This window comes from Schistocerca gregaria, chromosome 2 (assembly GCF_023897955.1).
Source record: "Schistocerca gregaria isolate iqSchGreg1 chromosome 2, iqSchGreg1.2, whole genome shotgun sequence".
In the NCBI taxonomy this organism is placed as follows: domain Eukaryota; kingdom Metazoa; phylum Arthropoda; class Insecta; order Orthoptera; family Acrididae; genus Schistocerca; species Schistocerca gregaria.
This window is the reverse complement of record NC_064921.1, coordinates 796577704-796597652: the sequence shown is the minus strand read 5'-3', so window position 1 is coordinate 796597652 and position 19949 is coordinate 796577704.

Below are 19949 nucleotides of genomic sequence, written 5' to 3'. Positions count from 1 at the left end.
TAACCGTCCCTGTATTGACCGACCAAGTGCAACAGGCATCGAGCTCCATCCCACAAACTGCTATCCGGCTCCTGCACAACAGTAAGCATGCACATTTGGATGCTTGCGTTCAACATATTGGCGGTTACACAGCTTGTTAATTTACCACGATTTCACGTTGGCAATGGCTTGCATTAACCTGTGATCTTGCTATGTTAATACTTAAATATGTTATCTAGACAAATATAATCCCGAAATTTCGTTACTCTAGATTAATTACGCTACTGGCCATTAAAATTGCTACACCAAGAAGAAATGCAGATGGTAAACGGGTATTCATCGGACAAATATACCTGAACTGCCATGTGATTACATTTTCACGCAATTTGGGTCATAGATCCTGAGACCTCAGTACCCAGAACAACCACCTCTGGCTATAATAACGGCCTTGATACGACAGGGCACTGAGTCAAACAGAGCTTGGATGGCGTGTACAGGTACAGCTGCCCATGCAGCTTCAACACGATACCACAGATCATCAAGAGTAGTGACTGGTGTATTGTGACGAGCCAGTTGTTCGGCCACAATTGACCAGACATTTTCAGTTGGTGAGAGATCTGGAGAATGTGCTGGCCAGGGCAGCAGGCAAACATTATCTGTATCGAGAAAGGCCCGTACAGGACCTGCAACATGCACTCGTGCATTATGCTGCTGACATGTAGGGTTTCGCAGGTATCGAATGAGGGGTAGAGCCACGGGTCGTAACACATCTGAAATGTAACGTCCACTGTTCAAAGTGCCATCAATGCGAACAAGAGGTGACCGAGACGTGTAACCAATGGCACCCCATACCGTCACTGCGGGTGATACGCCAGTATGGCGATGACGAATACACGCTTCCATTGTGCGTTCACCACGACAAACACGGATGCGTCCACCATGATGCTCTAAACAGAACCTGGATTCATCCGAAAAATTGACGTTTTGCCATTCGTGCACCTAGGTTCGTCATTGAGTACACCATCGCAGGCGTTCCTGTCTGTGATGCAGTGTCAAGGATAACCGCAGCCATGGTCTCCGAGTTGTTAAGTCCATGCTGCTACAAACGTCGTCGAACTGTTCGTGCAGATGGTTGTTGTCTTGCCAACGTCCCCATCTGTTGACTCAGGGATCGAGACGTGGCTGCACGATCCGTTACAGCCATGCGGATAAGATGCCTGTCATGTCGAGTGCTAGTGATACGAGGCCGTTGGGATGCAGCACGGCGTTCCGTATTACCCTCCTGAAACCACCGATTCCATATTCTGCTAACAGTCATTGGATCTCGATCAACGCGAGCAGCAAATTCGCGATACGATAAACCGCAATCGCGATAGGCTACAATGAGACCTTTATCAAAGTCGGAAACGTGATGGTACGCATTACAACAACGCTTCACCGGGCTACGCCGGTCAACTGCTGTTTGTGCATGAGAAATCGGTTGGAAATTTTTCTCATGTCAGCACGTTGTAGCTGTTGCCACCGGCGCCAACCTTGCGTGAATGCTCTCAAAAGCTAATCATTTGCATATCACAGCATCTTCTTCCTGTCGTTTAAATTTTTCGCGTCTGTAGCACGTCATCTTCGTGGTGTGGCAATTTTAATGGTCAGTAGCGTATTTTTAGATGTTGCAATTTTTTTCCTTCTGTGTATTACGACATGATAACAGTGTATTATTCAAGGTTTTATCAACTGACGATAACCTCTATTAATTGTGTCTAACGTGATGCTGTGAATACTTTTATGAAGCTGATCGTCAGACGAGTGAAACTTTTTGTATAAGTAAAGTGTTTTACCGGTAGCTCGAGGAGGATGTATGACATTTTGCAAGTATATAAGAGCAGCGGAGCACTTGTTACTAAAAATATATTGGGATATCAAGTGGCCGTACTACCTACTGCTACTTCATTTACTCATTACTTAATGGTGTAGCGATCCGCAGTCCGACTGACGCTACGTGTCGGTGGGAATCCGTTCTTCTGGTCTGTCAGGCTGGCGTTCTGCTCTGGTACCCGAGCATTGGGAGTTAGGTGACTGGCAGGGGCAGCAGAAATCCGTCGGAGCTGAGGGCTGCCGCAGCAGTACAGAAGGAGTTCAGGAAAACTGTGTTTTGGTAATCAAAGAAGACCAGATACAGTTACACGCTTCCGTATGGTGAGCGCAGCCTGAGGTCGGTCCACGGCGCATACTCGTATGTACCGCCGTAGCGGCAACGGTCGACCCTGAAGGCCACACCCGCTGCTGGGGGGCTGAGTGGTGCCAACTCACGCTAGCGCACCGCTCTTGAAGGCCGGAGCATCTGTGGGGGGCGGTGGCGAGGCGAAGGCTTCACTGGACTTTACGGGCAGCCCGGAAGTGGCCTGCAGCTGGCTGTTTGGCCCGACACACAGCTGCTGTCGCGGAACTCTTCGCTCATCCTACAACCATCCCCACTTTGTTAGGCTATTAAAACTACATTAATGCACTTCTAGCCATTTTTACTAATGTTGCGTGTCCTTTATAATGTTCCAAGAGAAGATATCGTATAAGTACTTACTTTCACTCTGTGTCAACATGTAGAGGAAAATTACAAATAAATCTTCATAATATTAAGGATCACCCGAGCTTTTTTTCCCCCTACAAATACAGTTTACGAGCAGCATGAAGCACTCATTGACGGTCAAATCCTGTGTACTCCGCCGGCGAGTTTCTGAGCGGAACCACTTGGTGCATACATTATTAATAAAACCACATAATGTAGCTGGTACGCAAAATTTGACTTACTGAACGAGTTGTAAGACACCGGATTCACAATCTAGAAGAACGGCTTTGAAATCTCATCCGTCATTCAGATTTAGGATTTATTCTTGTTTTCTAAAATCCCTTAACGGAAATCTGGGATGGTTCCTCTGACAAGCAGGCGGTCAGTTTCCCGTCTTTCGCTAATCCGAGCTTATACGCCGTCTCCTTTATTTTCCTTCACGACATTCGGATTCCGCACATCTTTAGGTGCAGTAAATGGTCAATGGAAGTAAAAATTTTGTTTTTTTGCTAATTTGAAAATGATTGGTTACAGTAGCCTACTATGTATATACATACACTGATGACTCAAAACATTGTGACAGATGCTCACCGCGAGACGGAATGCCGTCTGTGGCAGTGCCAGCACGTGACGTGGTGAGGAAAGTAAGTTCAAGTGGTTGAAATGGCTCTGAGCACTATAGGACTTAGCATACGAGGTCATCAGTCCCCTAGACTTAGAACTACTTAAACCTAACTAACCTAAGGACATCACACACATCCATGCCCGAGGCAGGATTCGAACCTGCGACCGTAGCGGTCGCACTGTTCCAGACTGAAGCGCCTAGAACCGCACGGCAACCGCGGCCGGCAGAAAAGTAGATAAGTGGAGCACAGGCGTATGGTGAATCATTCTAGCGACGGTACGGACAGCAAACTGGAAAATAGACTGACATGAACATCACTCACAAACGCAAATTGTCACTCCCCAGCGCCTAGGGACAAGCATCACGGAAACGGCGATGCTAGTCAGTCGTTCGCCTGCTACTGATCGTCTGTGGAAAGTGGATGAAGGACGTTGCGACCAAGATGCTGGACCTCCACGCTTCGTTACAGGACACGAAGGTTGTGGGCTCACTCACTCGGTAAAGCAGTATTCGTCGTACATCTAACGACAGAGTACGATGCTGGTGCAGGCTAAAGTATTTCAGAGCATATCTCCTAAATTCTTATTGTTGATCATCGATCCCCACCGCAGACAGCCCCTACGTCTTGCCTTGTCTACTGAAACCTCATCGTGAGTTACGATGCACGGGGAATGGGAGCACTGAGACTGGACTGTGGATCAATAAAAATGGGTGACCCGGTAGAATGAATCATGTTTCTTTTCTATCACATCCATGGTCGTGTACGGATACATCGTCGGCCAGGCGAACGCCGGCTCGAAACATGCAGTGCGCCAAAGACACAAGCCAGTAGGGGGTAGTGTTACGTTGTTACAAACATTCACATGGACTTCCATTGGACCTGTGATTTAAATCGAAGGCATCATGTCAGCTGTGGACTACATGAACGTTATTGTGGTTCATCTACATATCTTCATCCTTCATGTGTAACACAACGGTTGCATCTGCCAGCAGGATAACTGTCCGCGTCACAACCCCGGAATCATGCAAGCACAGTTTGAAGAGCATGAGAGTGAACTCACACTGATGTCTGGGCCCCAAATTCTCCTGCTCGTTACCCGAAGAAACACATCTAGGATGCTATCAGGTGCCAAATCCTGGCTCACAAACCATTGACGTGTTCGTACCCATCTGGTGCCACATGCCGCCGGAAATCTATCAAGAAATCCATGAAACATTGAATAGCTGCTGTAATGCATTCCAGAGGTGGACCGAAACACTGTTAGACAGGCTGTTAGTGCTTTTGTTCATCAGTGTACATCAGAAGCCATTTGCTCAATAAAGACCTATGTCACATTTATCATTGAACTGTGGAGTTTTTCTACACCCTTTATTGTTACTGTGCACCTTTTTGATTCATCTAGCCTCCGTCCATTAGGTCGCCGTCTACTTCATTCCTTTATCCTCTGAAACCTAATGAACGGCTTCCTTTACCAGTCATTTATTTGGAAACAGGTTACGGCGACCTTCAATTCATTTTCATTACAATCATAATCTGTTGCGCTGTCGGTTGTTTATTTTCCTGTCCCTCCTAGTAATTCCCATTATACGGCTCAGCATCACACGCTAAGCAGCCCTCAGTTTCTGAAAGGTTTTCGGATTAAAAAGTTGCTGCTTCATTCACGTAAGTAAGACCAGTTGCTTAGTTTCAGAACTATGTTAAGTTCCTGAAAGTGTTCCAACCTATTTTGATTCTCTTCATATTTCTATTGGTGTCCATCCAATCAGTGTGTTGAACTAGTTCCATCGCTTCACTGTCAGTCTGTACAGTTTGTTTTTGATTTTTTCGTTATACAATACTTTAGAATGTCTGTCTTTTATTCTGCACATCCTTCAGCACTACTTCGCTATGGTCATGTCATGTTTACGTTAAACCTTATCATGTTAACTCAGGACTCAATTATTATATTATATTATGTTCTTCTGACATAAATAATATTAATTCTTGTCTAAGATAATATTACATACGGTATTTTTGTGGCATGTTTCACAACCAGAAGTATTCTCCTTACACTAGGTCTTTGAGATAAAGCACTAGAAACGATGTGTCAGGGTGGAGCAATAAATGAAACAGAATATTATAAGTTCATTATGATAGGAAGACACACGTTGCATATAATCTTTAACGTCGTAGCATTAAACGAGTATTGCCTTTCAGTTAATATCAGATTTTGAGGATGAGAATTTAAGGACAGACACGCCAGCCAGCTCCGGGGAAGTCAGGAAGTCCTTTTTCTTTGATCCCAAGGGCCTGCCGCCCATTTACTTCCTGAAACACGGCACTACAGTTACCCCACAGCGGCACTTGGACGCACTGCAAGAACTGAACCGCGAGATCAGAACCAAACGTCCAGGAATGTTGACGGATGGCATAATTCTGTTGCAGGATAAAGCCCGCCCATATGTTGCCAGGGGTATTTCGACTACGCTGCACTAGTTTCGCTCTATACAGTCCCGATCTCTCCCCATGTGATTTCCAAATTTTTGGAGCCCTCAAGAAAGACATTTTCGGCCATCGATTTGCTTCAGACGAAAAGATGTTTACTGCTGTTTAGCCAGTTCTATAACGCAGACGTCATCACCTGTTTTCTCGAATCATATAACACTCAAATCAGAATATTTCAGTATGAATCATCCTCGAAGAATGAAACAGTGAGCCAGACAGTTACTGAACCTAGAACCTTACGACTGAGCTATCCACGTCCTCACAGCAACCCCGTCGCAACATGTTGGTACTGACCTACCTGCCAGTGCTGCTTCCTTACAAGCCAGCTGCACTTCATCCAACTGCCGAACTTAACTGGACTTACCTCCAGCGCAGTTATCAGTACGCTGCGCTCCAAAATGTGAGTTGTGCCTAATTAACCTTTCAACACAACCACGGTTTGGGGAATTTGAATACAACTACCAATAAAGAAAAACTAATTGCGGTTGAACTGTATTGTGGAGGCACAGTATCATCAAATTAAGCAGTTGTACATTCGTTACCAGACTGAAAGAAATTAAAAGATGGCAACTATCAGGATTCACAGAGTTTGCTGAAACACGAGTATGCACTTACTAATGGTGCAAGGGCCACACACATAACTTCAGTCACATAATAGTTTACATTTGACGCCGAAGCGCCAAAGAAACTGGTATAGATACAACTGGTATAGGTTCAAATGGTTCAAATGGCTCTGAGCGCTATGGGACTTAACAGCTGACATCGTCAGTCCCCTAGAACTTAGAACTACTTAAACCTAACTAACCTAAGGACATCACACACATCCATGCCCGAGGCAGGATTCGAATTTGCGACCGTAGCTGTCGCGCGGTTCCAGACTGAAGCACCTAGAACCGCTCGGCCACTCAGGCCGGCGACTGGTATAGGTATGCGTTTTCAGATGCAGAGATATGTAAACAGGCAGTATACGGCGCTGCGATCGGCAACACCTATGTAAGACGAAAAGTGTCTGGCGCAGTTGTTAGAACGGTTACTGCTGCTACAATTGCTCATTATCAAGATTTATGTGAGTTTGAACGTGGTGTTATAGTCGGCGCGCGAACAATGGGACACAGCATCTCCGACGTAGCGATGAAGTGGCGATTTTCCCGCATGACCACTTCACCAGTATATGCGGTAAAACATCAAATCTCCGACATCGCTGCGACTGGCAGTTGACAGAAGTGCAACCCTCCCCAAATTGCTGCAGATTTCAATGCTGCGCCATCAACAAGTGTCTGAATGCGAACCATTCAACGAAACATCATCGATATGGGCTTTCGGAGACGAAGGTCTACTCGTGTGCCCTTCATGACTGCACGACACAAAGCTTTATCCCTCTCCTGGGCCCATAAACACCGGCATTGGACTGTTAATGACTGGAAACATATTATCTGGTCGGAGGAGTCTCGTTTCAAATTGTATCGAGCGGATGGACGTGTACGGGTATGGAGGCAACCTCATGAATCCATGGACCCCGCATGTCAGCAGGGGACTGTTCAAGGTGGTGGAGGCTCTGTAATGGTGTGGGGCGTGTGCAGTTGAAGTGATACGGGACCCCCGATACGTCTAGAAACGACTCTGACAGGTGACACGTACTTAAGCATCTTGTCTGATCACCTGAATCCATTCATGTTCATTGTGCATTCCGACGGACTTGGGCAATTCCAGCAGGACAATGCGACACCCCAGACCTCCAGAATTGCTGCAGAGTGGCTTCAAGAACTCTTTTCTGAGTTTAAACACTTCCGCTGCCCATGAAACTCTCCAGAAGCTTCTGGTACTCTTTCGGATTTATGTACAACCTTGCAGGATTCATGTGCCAATTCCCTACAGTACTACTTCAGATATTAGGCGAGTCCATGTCATGTCGTGTTGGAGGTGTCCTACACGATATTAGCCTCCTCAGTGTCCAAATACTAAGAGACAGATAATTTGTGATGGAAAGATGCAATTAACGCTGTTTTCCTCGCAGGACTTTTCACACCTCGCCAGGTTGGTTAGCAAAGCCGCAAATAAATAATTTGATATCCTCCAAGACAACGAATCCCACAAATTGCTAGTCTTGACCAAAGAGTCATCGGCGACGACAGTATCACAACACTCGCGTGGTTAACAGTTTAACAATGCGTCGTACTCAACGTGCCTTCTTACACGGGAGTGGCGCATCGCACGTGACATAAGCTTCACTCATTAGCTACCAGTGTCTAAATCTAAGCAATCCGTCACTAGCAGAAATAAACTTGAAACACGTTCTACATCTACGTCTACATAATTGCTCTGTAGTTCGTCGAACCACCTTCAAGCTATTTCTCTATCATTCCACTTTCGAACAGCGCGCGGGAAAAAGGATCACTTAAATCTTTCCGCATGAGCTCTGCTTTCTCTTATTTTATGATGATGATCATTTCTCCCTATGTAGATGAGCGCCAACAAAATATTTTCACACTCTGAGCACAAAGCTCATGATATAAATTTCATGAGAAGATGCTGTCGCAATGAAAGTCGCCTTTCCTTTTATGACTGCCACCCAAATCCGCTATTCCCTATTCCGTAATAATAAATACAAAATGAGCTGACTTTCTTTGAACTTTTTCGATGTCTTCATCAATCCTACACATCACATTAATACTCCAGAAGAGGGCGGACAAGTGTAGCGTAAGCAGTCTCTTTAGTAGACCTCTTACATTTTCTCAGTGTTCTGCCAATAAATTGCAGTCTTTGATTTGCTTTCCCCACGATATTATCTTCATTATCGCTCCATAAGTTGTTTATAATTGTAATCCCTAAGTATTTAGTTGAATTTACAGCCTTTAGATTTGTGTCATTATGCTGAAACCGAAATTTAGCGGATTCCTTTTAGTAGTCATGCGGATCAGTTCACACTTTTCATTACTTAGAGTCAACTGTCACTTTCTACAACAAACAGATGCCTTTTCTAAATCGTTTTCAATTGCTTTTGATAATCTGACGACTTCACAAGACATCAAATGACAGCATCATCTGTAAAAAATCTAAGGGAGCTCCTCAGATAGTCTCCTATATTGTTTATGTAGATCAGGAAGAGCAGAGGGCCTATAAAGCTTGCTTGGGATGACAGATATTATTTTCATTTTAGTCGACGACTTTCCGTCAGTTACTACGAACTGTGACCAATCTGACGGGAAATCATGAATCCAGTCACATAAGTGAGACGATGCACGCAATTTGATTAGAAGTCGCTTGTGAGGGTCGGTGTCAAAAGCCTTCTGGAAGTCTAAAAATATAGAAACAGTTTGACATCCTCTCTCGATAGCATTCATAGCTAGCATTCATAGCTAGTTAAGTTCCACAACAACCATATTTTCTGAATTCTTGTTGGCTGTTTGTCAATAAATCGTTCTCTTCAAGGTAACCAATGATGTTAGAACACAGCATATGTTACCAAATCCCACTCCAAATCGACGTCAGCGATATTGGTATGTAATTCACCTAATTACTACTATTTCCGGGTACAGATCTTTGAAAAAACTAGCGGTTGTATATGATTGCTAGCTATGGAGGTATTGTAGCAGCATCCTCTGAAAGAAACTTGTCTGGTATACAGACTGTACAGGAAGAATTGTCTTTCTTAAGTGTTTTAAGCTGCTTCACTACACCGAGGATATCTACATCTGCGTTACTCATGTTGCCAGTTGTTCTTGATCCGAATATTTACTTCATCTTCTTTTGTGAAGGAATTTCGGAAAACTCTGTTTTAGTGATGCTGTCATCAATAATATCACCACTGTAAATAGCGCAGTGAAGGTATCGATTGCATCTTGCCACTGGTACACTTTACATACGACCACAACCTCTTTGGATTTCCTGCCAGATTTCGAGACAGAGTTTCGTTGTGGAAACTATTAAAAGCATCTTGCATTGAAGATCGCGCTAAATTTAGAGCTTCTACAAAATTCGCCAGTCATGGGGATATTACATTCTTTTAAATTTGGCATGCTTTCTTCTTTGCTTCTGGTATAGTGTTCTAACCTGTTTTCTGTACAATGAGGGATCAGCACCATCTATTATTACTTTAGTTGGTATATATTTCTCAATTGCTGTCGCTACCATTTATTTGAATTTAAACATAATCTGGTCTACGCTGCTGGGACAGGGGTGGGAAGAACAATTAAATTATAACAGGACCGATTGGGATCGCCTGGCAAGGGAGTGTGAATTCCGATATTGCTGGAGAGTGATGAAGACGTGGACGAGTACGCCGAGAAACAGGTGCGAGTAGTTACTAGAGTGATCACGGCGGCTGTACCAACCAAGAGGAGAGACATAGCTGCCTCCCCTTCTTCTGAACTTGGGCAGATACGCCAGTTTGTCAGGAGGGCAAGGAAGTACTGCAAGTGAAGTGTGATCTGGGAAGAAAAACAGCGCTTTCTCCAGCAGTATAGAGACGCTAAAGAGGTTTTTAAAAAAGAGCTGAGAGCACCCAGACTTCGCAATTGGGAGCGATCCGTGGAAAGCCAGCTAGCCATTGGCTCCTGGGGCGTCCCCTACAAGTTAGTGGGAGATAAGATAAAATCACCATTGTGGATTGAAGCGGATCACTGCTGTCAGTTGCAGCGGGACATTACGCGGAATCAGCGGCGACGCGTGAAAATGTGTACCTGACCGGGCTTCGAACCCACGGTCTCCTGCGGTGGTGGTGGTGGTTAGTGTTTAACGTCCCGTCGACAACGAGGTCATTAGAGACGGAGCGCAAGCTCGGGTTAGGGAAGGATTGGGAAGGAAATCGGCCGTGCCGTTTCAAAGGAACCATCCCGGCATTTGCCTGAAACGATTTAGAGAAATCACGGAAAACCTAAATCAGGATGGCCGGAGACGGGATTGAACCGTCGTCCTCCCGAATGCGAGTCCAGTGTCACGGTCTCCTGCTTGTTAGGCAGGAGCGTTACACACTGCGCCATCCGGGACACCACGCATTTATATAATTCATATAAAATCACCACTGGTGTCGACTACCGTCAGGGATGGAAACTGGATGACGGGGTATTCGTAGGAAAATGCTGAGGCCTTTCTCCAGTCTCTGTTGCCTGACCCTTACAATCAGGCAGTCGTAGGAGAACAGATAAGGATCAAAGTAAGGGACCCAGAAGTGTATGTCAATGATACACCAGTCTACTCCTTCTCGGAAGGATAGGTGGCTGGTGAAACAAAATCCTTGAATAGGGATCAAGCCCTAGGGCCCGATGGTATCGTGACAGAGGATACACAATTCCTTGCGCCCCTCAGCCAGTTCCACCTCTTACCAAACTGAATAACGAATGTCTCAGAACTGGCAAATTCCCCCTCATTTGAAGTGGGCGATGGTAATCATCAAGAAAAGTCAGTCTCCTGGACGGATTAGGGAAGCTGTTTGAAAAATTACTGCCTGACAGATTGGGGGTACGCCGAGCGCTGTACAGGATGAGTGGCAGGCAATTTGGCTTTCGATCGGGACGATCGCCGTGTGACGCAGCTGCCCTGGCGGCTCAAGTCTGTGCCCCAGTTCTGCACAAGCACGTAGTTGGCATCATGGCGGACATCAGTGGTGCCTTTGACAACCTCCAGTGGGCGTCGCTCTTTTCCTACTTGTGGAAGACAGTGTGTCCAGGGCCACTTTATGGTTGTCTCAGGGAGGTCTGGCCGTCATATCCTAGCGGGAGTATCAGTAAAAGGCTTACATAGAGGTGTCAACAAGGCTCTGTCCATGGGATGCTCTTTTGGTATCTTAACACGGAGCTGTTGCTGGAGAACCTACAGAACAGTGAGGGCATGCTAAAGGTGGTAACTTAGGTGGACGGCCTCCTACTGTTGGTCGGCGGCCATAGCCGTGAGGGTCTTGAGCCTAGAGTATAGAGGGCAAAAAAACAAAATGAACACTACCAATAATTTTTGTATGCCCATCGTTACAAAAAAAACTACTTGGCTTAGAGCAGCCGTGGTCTAGAGGTAGTGTCCTCAGTCCCGAATTCTAATCCCGCTACTGCTTAAATTTTGATTAATAATTATCATTGGCGGCCGAAGACTTCCTGCACAAGATGTCACTTTCATTCGGCGACCGGCCTTCTCAAAGAGGGTGGAAGAGCGGACAGAGGTTCAGGGCACTCTCTTCCTCTTGGAGTGGGAAACTCTCCCTAAAGACGGAAGAATCAGCAATGATCAACGGCATGAGGATGCAGAAGGCATTGGAAACCACTGATGTAAAGACACATATCGTGTATGCACAGGACATGTGGCCTGTAATTGAAGAAGTGTCATGATGATCCCTCCATTCGCAAAAGATTCTGGGATAGCCCCCATTTGGATCTGAGGGAGGGGGCTGCCAAATTGGAGGTGATCATGAGAAAATGATTGAATAACCAACGAAAGGATAACGTTCTACGAGTCGGGTCGTGGAATGTCAGAAGTTTGAAAGTGGTAGGGAAGCTAGAAAATCTGTAAGGGGAAATGCAAAGGCTCAATCTATAGTACGGATCAGTGAAGTAAAACGGAAAGAAGACAAGGATTTCTGGTCAGATGAGTGCAGGGTAATATTAACAGCAGCAGAAAATGGTATAACAGGAGTGGGATTCGTTATAGATAGGAAGTTAGGGCAGAGAATATTTTATTGTAAACAGTTCAGTGATACGGTTGTTCTTATCAGAATCGACAGCAAACCAACACAGACAACGATATTTCAGTTATACATGCCAACGTCGCAAGATGGAGATGAAGGTATAGAGATATTGAAAGGGTAATATATTACGTAAAGGGAGATGAAAATTTGGTAGTCATGGGGTAGAATACGGGATTGGGAGGAGGAATGAGAGAGGAGAAAGACTAATTGAGTTCGCAGACCGGGGTGGCCGAGCGGTTCTAGGCGCTACAGTCTGGAACCACGCGATCGCTACGGTCGCAGGTTCGAACCCTGCCTCGGGCATGGACGTGTGTGATGTCCTTAGGTTAGTTAGGTTTAAGTAGTTATAAGTTCTAGGGGACTGATGACCTTAGAAGTTAAGTCCCATACTGCTCAGAGCCATTTGAACCATTTGTACTAATTGAGTTCTGTAATAAATTTCAGTTAGCAAAAGCGAATACTCTGTTCAAGGACCACGAGGGGAGGAGGTATACTCGGAAAAGGCCGGATGGTACGGGAATATTTCAGTTAGATTATATGATGGTCAGTCGGAGATTCCGAAATCAGATTCTGGATTGCAAGGTGAACCCAGGAGCGGACATAGACTCAGATGAAAATGCAGTAGTGATGAAGAGTAGGCTGAAATTTAAGAGATTAGTCAGGAAGAATCAATACGCAAAGAAGTGGGATACAGAAGTACTAAGGAATGACACAAGATAGGCTTGTAATTCTCTAAGTCTATAGGCACGGCAATGAGCTGTACTGCCTAGTACAGTTGAAGAGGAATCACAGAAGTTAGAAAGGAAAACATAGGTACGAAGAAGGTAACTACAAAAGAACCACGGGTAATAGAAGAAAGGAAAGAAGGAAGTACAAAAATGTTCAGGGAAATTAAGTAACTCAGAAATACAAGTCGCTGATGAATGAAATAAATAGGAAGTGCAGGGAAGCTAAGTCGAAATGGCTGCAGGAAAAATCTGAAGACATCAAAAAAGAAAGAACTGACTCAGCATATAGGAAAGTCAAACACCCTTCGGTGACATTAAAAGTAAGGGTGATAACATAAAGAATGCAACGGGAAATCCACTGCTAAATGCAGAGGAGAGAGCGGATACGTGGAAAAAGTAAACTGAAGGCCTCTATAAGGGGAAAGATTTGTCTAATGTGGTAGAAGAAGAAAGAAGGTTCGATTTAGAAGAGATGAGGGATCCAGTATTAGCATCAGAATTTAAAGAGAGCTTTGGAGGCCTTAAGATCAAATAAGACAGAACCAATAGAAAAGATTCCCCCAGAATTTATAAAATCATTGGGGAAGTGGCAACAAAACGACTATTCACGTTGGTGGGTAGAATGTATCAGTTCGGACGAAATACCATCTGTTCGAAAAAATATCAGCCACACAATTCCGATGACTGCAAGAGATGAGAAGTGCGAGAGTTAGCGCACAATCAGTTTAACATGTCATGCATCCAAGTTGCTTACAAGAATAATATACAAATGAATGTAAAAGAAAATTGAGAGTGTGTTAGATGACGACCAGTTTGGCCTTAGGAAAGGCAAAAGCGCCAGAGAAGCAATCGTGACGTTGGGGGTTGATAATGGAAGCAAGACTAAAGAAAAATCAAGACATGCCCACAGCATTTGTCGAGCTGGAAAAACCGCTCGACAATGCAAAATGGTGCAAGATGTCCGAAATTCTGAGAAAAATGGAGTAAGCTATAGGGAGAGACCGGTAATATACAATAAGTACAAGAGCCAAGAGGGAATAATAAGAGTGGACGACCAAGAATGAAGTGCTCGGATTCAAATAGGTGTAAGACAGGGACGTAGTCTTTCGCCCCTGGTGTTCAATCTGCACATCGAAGAAGCAGTGATTGAAATAAAAAAAGTTCAGGATTGGAATCAAAATTCAAGGTGAAAGGATATCAATGATATGATTCCCTGACGACTTTACTATCCTGAATGAAAGTGAAGAAGAATTACATGATCTTCTGAATGGAATGGAAAGTGTAATGAGTACAGAATAGGGACTGAAGGAAGACGAAAGTAAAAAGAAGTAGTAGAAATGAGAACAGCCAGAAACTTAACATTTGAAGTGATGGTCATGAAGCATGGAGTTCTGCTACCTAGACAGCATAATAACCAATGACGTACGGAGCAAGAAGGACATCAAAAGCAGACTAGCACTGGCAAAAAGGAAATTCGTGGGCAAGAGACGTCTACTGGTATCAAATATAAGCCTTAATTTGAGGAAGAAATTTCTGAAAATATAGGTTTGGAGTACAGCATTGTATGGTAGTGAAGCACGGACTGTGGGAAAACCGGAGTAGAAGAGAATCGAAACATTTGAGAGTGGTGCTACAGATGTATGTTGAAAATTAGGTGGACTGATAAGGCAAGGAATGAGGAAGTTCTGCGCAGAATCGGAGAGGAAAGATGATAGGAGATCTGTTAAGACAACAGGGAATGACCTCCACGGTACTAGAGGAAGCTCTAGGGCAAAAACTGCAGAGGAAGACAGAAATTGGAATACATCCAGCAAGGAATTGAGGAAGTAGGTTGCAAGTGCTAGCTGAGATGAAGAGGTTGGCACAGGAGAGAAATTAGTGAGGGATCACATCAAACCAGTCAGAAGAATGACGACTCAAAACAAAAAAGAGATCCTTCTGATTGGAGGTTTGAGAGTCCTCGGCCTTTCATTTATGTAATAAAATGAAACACCTACAGCCGTCCTTACTATGTTATTTATTACATGGCTACCAGTTTCGGTTCTTCAATACACCGTCTTCAGACCCTTACTGATGCTGAGGGAGTTCAATTTTATACACGATTCATCAGTGGGCAGCACCTGTGAACTGGTTTTCGCGGACTACCTGTAATAGTGATGTTGTGTTTCCAAACATCAAATACCAACTCCTAATTAGTCGACGTATTTGCTATGAAAAAGTCAGCTGGTAAGGAATCCAAAGGGTAGAACTGAAGGCTCGCCAGCACTTCAGCGTGTTCAGGTCTAATATGTGGGCGTCATTTTTGATCAGCACTGGAACTTTGCAGCCTACAAAGACGCGGTAACTGAAAGATCACTGGAGGCATTACATAATCTGACTGGGACTGAGATGACAAGTTCCATTCAACTCCAGACCTAATAAAGTACACCATAGCAGTATACTGACGCCTATTATGGGTTACGCTTCTGGCGTCTGGGAACACAGGATCACGAGGGTCATGCCTGCCATGGCTGTGAGAAGAGTTTAACCGTGTATGATATTACACTCCGTTGGGGTACTGCCTTGATGCCAAACAGGGTGCATGGTATTGTGTCAGAAACGGGAAGATTGAGAGTGCGCCTGAAGTTCTTGGGGTTCAAGTTGGGGATAGGATAATGATGAAGAGGCGGGGGGAAGAGCTTCGGAAAGAATCTTGGGAAGCAGAGAAATCTAGGAGGAGGATCTTCCGATTGCTGCACAACATCAGGGAACGTTTGCAATTAAAGAACTTCAAACCATGTAGGGAATGTCTGTATTTCCTTACAGGACATGGATTGTACGCGGCATATTTATGCCGGTTCGGGAAGCGGGCTACAAATGCGTGTGGCTGTGGAGCGGTAGAGGGCACTCCTGACCACGTTGTTTACGAGTGCCCCAGATACAATGACGTAGCAGCCGAACTTAGACAACGGCTTGCTGATGATGACACGTATCACCTACTTAGACGATAGGAAATTTCTCAAATACTGAACAGCTTGGCTAATGAAATCTCGCAGAAGATCATGGTGGAATTCCTACGGAAACAAGACCCCCAGTAGAAGATAGAAGATGTAGGTAGGTCGCACCTGTCCGTTGCCTCTGTGGCGTGGTCTGCTCACAGTTAATGACGGAATCCGCCACGTCTCGGAAGAGGGGGAAGGTGCGACGATTCTCATGACTTTGACAACAGCACTTAGCTTAGTAGTAGTGTAAAATTAGACTTAGAGTAGGACGCACGTTTTTTGGGAAAGTTATCTTTTTCAGAAGACTGTGGCCAGTGTTAAAGCTCCTTTGGGCCAGCCCAGTTCCAGGGACGCGCCCACTGGGATTAGGTCGGTGGACAGCGCCCGATAGACAGTGATAGGTTTGTATATTTTCGGGCACAACCTGTAACTCTGCAGTCAGTAGATAATAGATCTTAGTAATAAACAAAATAGTAGTATAAGGAGGAGGGTATTCTGTTTGTTTGTAACTGGAATTGAAAATTTTGCTACCTGTAATATCGCTGCAATTGCATGTGTAGTAATGGGATCTACTAATTAGTTCAGGTAGTGGGTTTATTGTAGATTTGAACAATAATTAAAAAAAAAGAACACTCGAATACCCCCTCTATCGACGTGGGTCAGCACAGCACGGGCAACATGTCGTGTTTAGTTATCTTGTTGGAACGTCACAAAGACCTCAAGGAAGGGCATAGCCTCTGGCGTTGGCATACCACGAATCTAACGGCCGCTGTTCAAATTATTGCCCACGACAAACCCGAGGTGGTCCTGTCGTCTACCTCATGCACCCTGCACCATCACGCCAGGTGCTCGCTCTGTGTGACAATGACAAATGTAATCTGGTGACGTCCATTTTCATCACAGCCTCCACACGTCGAAGTAGATACTCCGTGCGAATTGGTATGGGTGGAGGTTATACTTAACAGCCGAATTAAGTTAATAATTGGCTCCTTCTACCGACCCCCAGACTCCGATGATACAGTTGCGGAACAGTTCAGAGAAAGTTTGAGTCTCGTAACAAATAAATACCCCACTCATACGGTTATAGGTGGTGGGGACTTCAACCTACCATCGGTATGTTGGCAAAAATACTTGTTCAAAACCGGTGGTAGGCAGAAAACGTCTTCCGAGATTGTCCTAAATGCTTTCTCCGAAAATTATTTCGAGCAGTTAGTCCACGAACCCACGCGAATTGTAAATGGTTGCGAAAACACACTTGACCTCTTAGTCACAAACAATCCAGAGCTGATAGAGAGCATCATGACTAACACAGGGATTAGTGATCACAAGGTCGTTGTAGCTAGGTTCAATACAGTTTCTTCCAAATCCATCAGAAACAAACGCAAAATAATTTTATTTAAAAAAGCGGATAAAGTGTCACTAGAAGCCTTCCTAAAAGACAATTTCCTTTTCTTCCGAACTGACTATGCGAATGTAGACGAGATATGGCTCAAATTCAAAGATATAGTAGCAACAGCAATTGAGATATTCATACCTCATAAATTGGTAAGAGATGGAACGGATCCTTCGTGGTACACAAAAAAGGTCCGAACGCTGTTGCAGAGGCAACGGAAAAAGCATGCGAAGTTCAGAAGAACGCGAAATCCCGAAGATGGGCTAAAATTTACAGACGCGCGAAATTTGGCACGTACTTCGATGCGAGATGCCTTTAATAGGTTCCACAACGAAACATTGTCTCGAAATTTGGTAGAAAATCCGAAGAAATTCTGGTCGTATGTAAAGTACACAAGCGGCAAGAAGCAGTCAATACCTTCGCTGCGCAATGCCGATGGTACTGTTACCGATGACTGTGCCGCTAAAGCGGAGTTATTGAACGCAGTTTTCCGAAATTCCTTCACCAGGGAAGACGAATGGAATATTCCAGAATTTGAAACACGAACATCTGCTAGCATGAGTTTCTTAGAAGTAGATACCTTAGGGGTTGCGAAGCAACTCAAATCGCTTGATACGGGCAAGTCTTCAGGTCCAGATTGTATACCGATTAGGTTCCTTTCAGATTACGCTGAAACTATAGCTCCCTACTTAGCACTCATATACAATCGCTCGCTCACCGATAGATCTGTACCTACAGATTGGAAAATTGCGCAGGTCGCACCAGTGTTCAAGAAGGGTAGTAGGAGTAATCCATTTAACTACAGACCTATATCATTGACGTCGGTTTGCAGTAGGGTTTTGGAGCATATACTGTATTCAAACATTATGAATCACCTCGAAGGGAACGATCTATTGACACGTAATCAGCATGGCTTCAGAAAACATCACTCTTGTGCAACGCAGCTAGCTCTTTATTCGCACGAAGTAATGGCCGCTATAGACAGGGGATCTCAAGTTGATTCCGTATTTCTAGATTTCCGGAAAGCTTTTGACACCGTTCCTCACAAGCGACTTCTAATCAAGCTGCGGAGCTATGGGGTATCGTCTCAGTTGTGCGACTGGATTCGTGATTTCCTGTCAGGAAGCTCGCAGTTCGTAGTAATAGACGGCAAATCATCGAGTAAAACTGAAGTGATATCAGGTGTTCCACAGGGAAGCGTCCTGGGACCTCTGCTGTTCCTGTTCTGTATAAATGACCTGGGTGACGATCTGAGCAGTTCTCTTAGATTGTTCGCAGATGATGCTGTAATTTACCGTCTAGTAAGGTCATCCGAGGACCAGTATCAGTTGCAAAGCGATTTAGAAAAGATTGCTGTATGGTGTGTCAGGTGGCAGTTGACGCTAAATAACGAAAAGTGTGAGATGATCCACATGAGTTCCAAAAGAAATCCGTTGGAATTCGATTACTCGATAAATAGTACAATTCTCAAGGCTGTCAATTCAACTAAGTACCTGGGTGTTAAAATTACGAACGACTTCAGTTGGAAGGACCACATAGATAATATTGTCGGAAAGGCGAGCCAAAGGTTGCGTTTCATTGGCAGGACACGTAGAAGATGCAACAAGTCCACTAAAGAGACAGCTTACTCTACACTCGTTCGTCCTCTGTTAGAATATTGCTGCGCGGTGTGGGATCCTTACCAGGTGGGATTGACGGAGGACATCGAAAGGGTGCAAAAAAGGGCAGCTCGTTTTGTATTATTACGTTATAGGGGAGAGAGTGTGGCAGATATGATACACGAGTTGGGATGGAAGTCATTACAGCATAGACGTTTTTCGTCGCGGCGAGACCTTTTTACGAAATTTCAGTCACCAACTTTCTCTTCCGAATGCGAAAATATTTTGTTGAGCCGAACCTACATAGGTAGGAATGATCATCAAAATAAAATAAGAGAAATCAGAGCTCGAACAGAAAGGTATAGGTGTTCGTTTTTCCCGCTCGCTGTTCGGGAGTGGAATAGTAGTGAGATAGTATGATTGTGGTTCGATGAACCCTCTGCCAAGCACTTAAATGTGAATTGCAGAGTAGTCATGTAGATGTAGATGTACTACAACCGGGACTGGTGTGAACGTAGCGAAACTTCTGTGCCCAGTGATATGGTTGACCGAACCACAGTCGGCCGCTTCAAGCGAACCCGCAACAACGCTGGTTGTGCAGACACTCCATGGTGCTCCGCACGTCTTGCTGCAAACAGGCCCACACCCTGACCCAAGGAACGTGACGTGGCTTCACCATCCTCCATGACAGAGCCAATAATGTGTCTGCCTTTTCGGATACCAGTCGCAATGGGGCGCCGAGGATTCCATACTCGTCTGATAGTCGTAGGATCCCAACCAGCGTCAGTAGCAATGTCGTCTAACGATAAATTCCAGTCTAACATAGGCCACAGTGCTGCCGCTGTCCAATTCCAGAACGTGCCGGTAGATGTTTCTCCTTCTTACACTAGTCGTAACACGATCTACTCACAAGTAACCAAGTCAGATTTG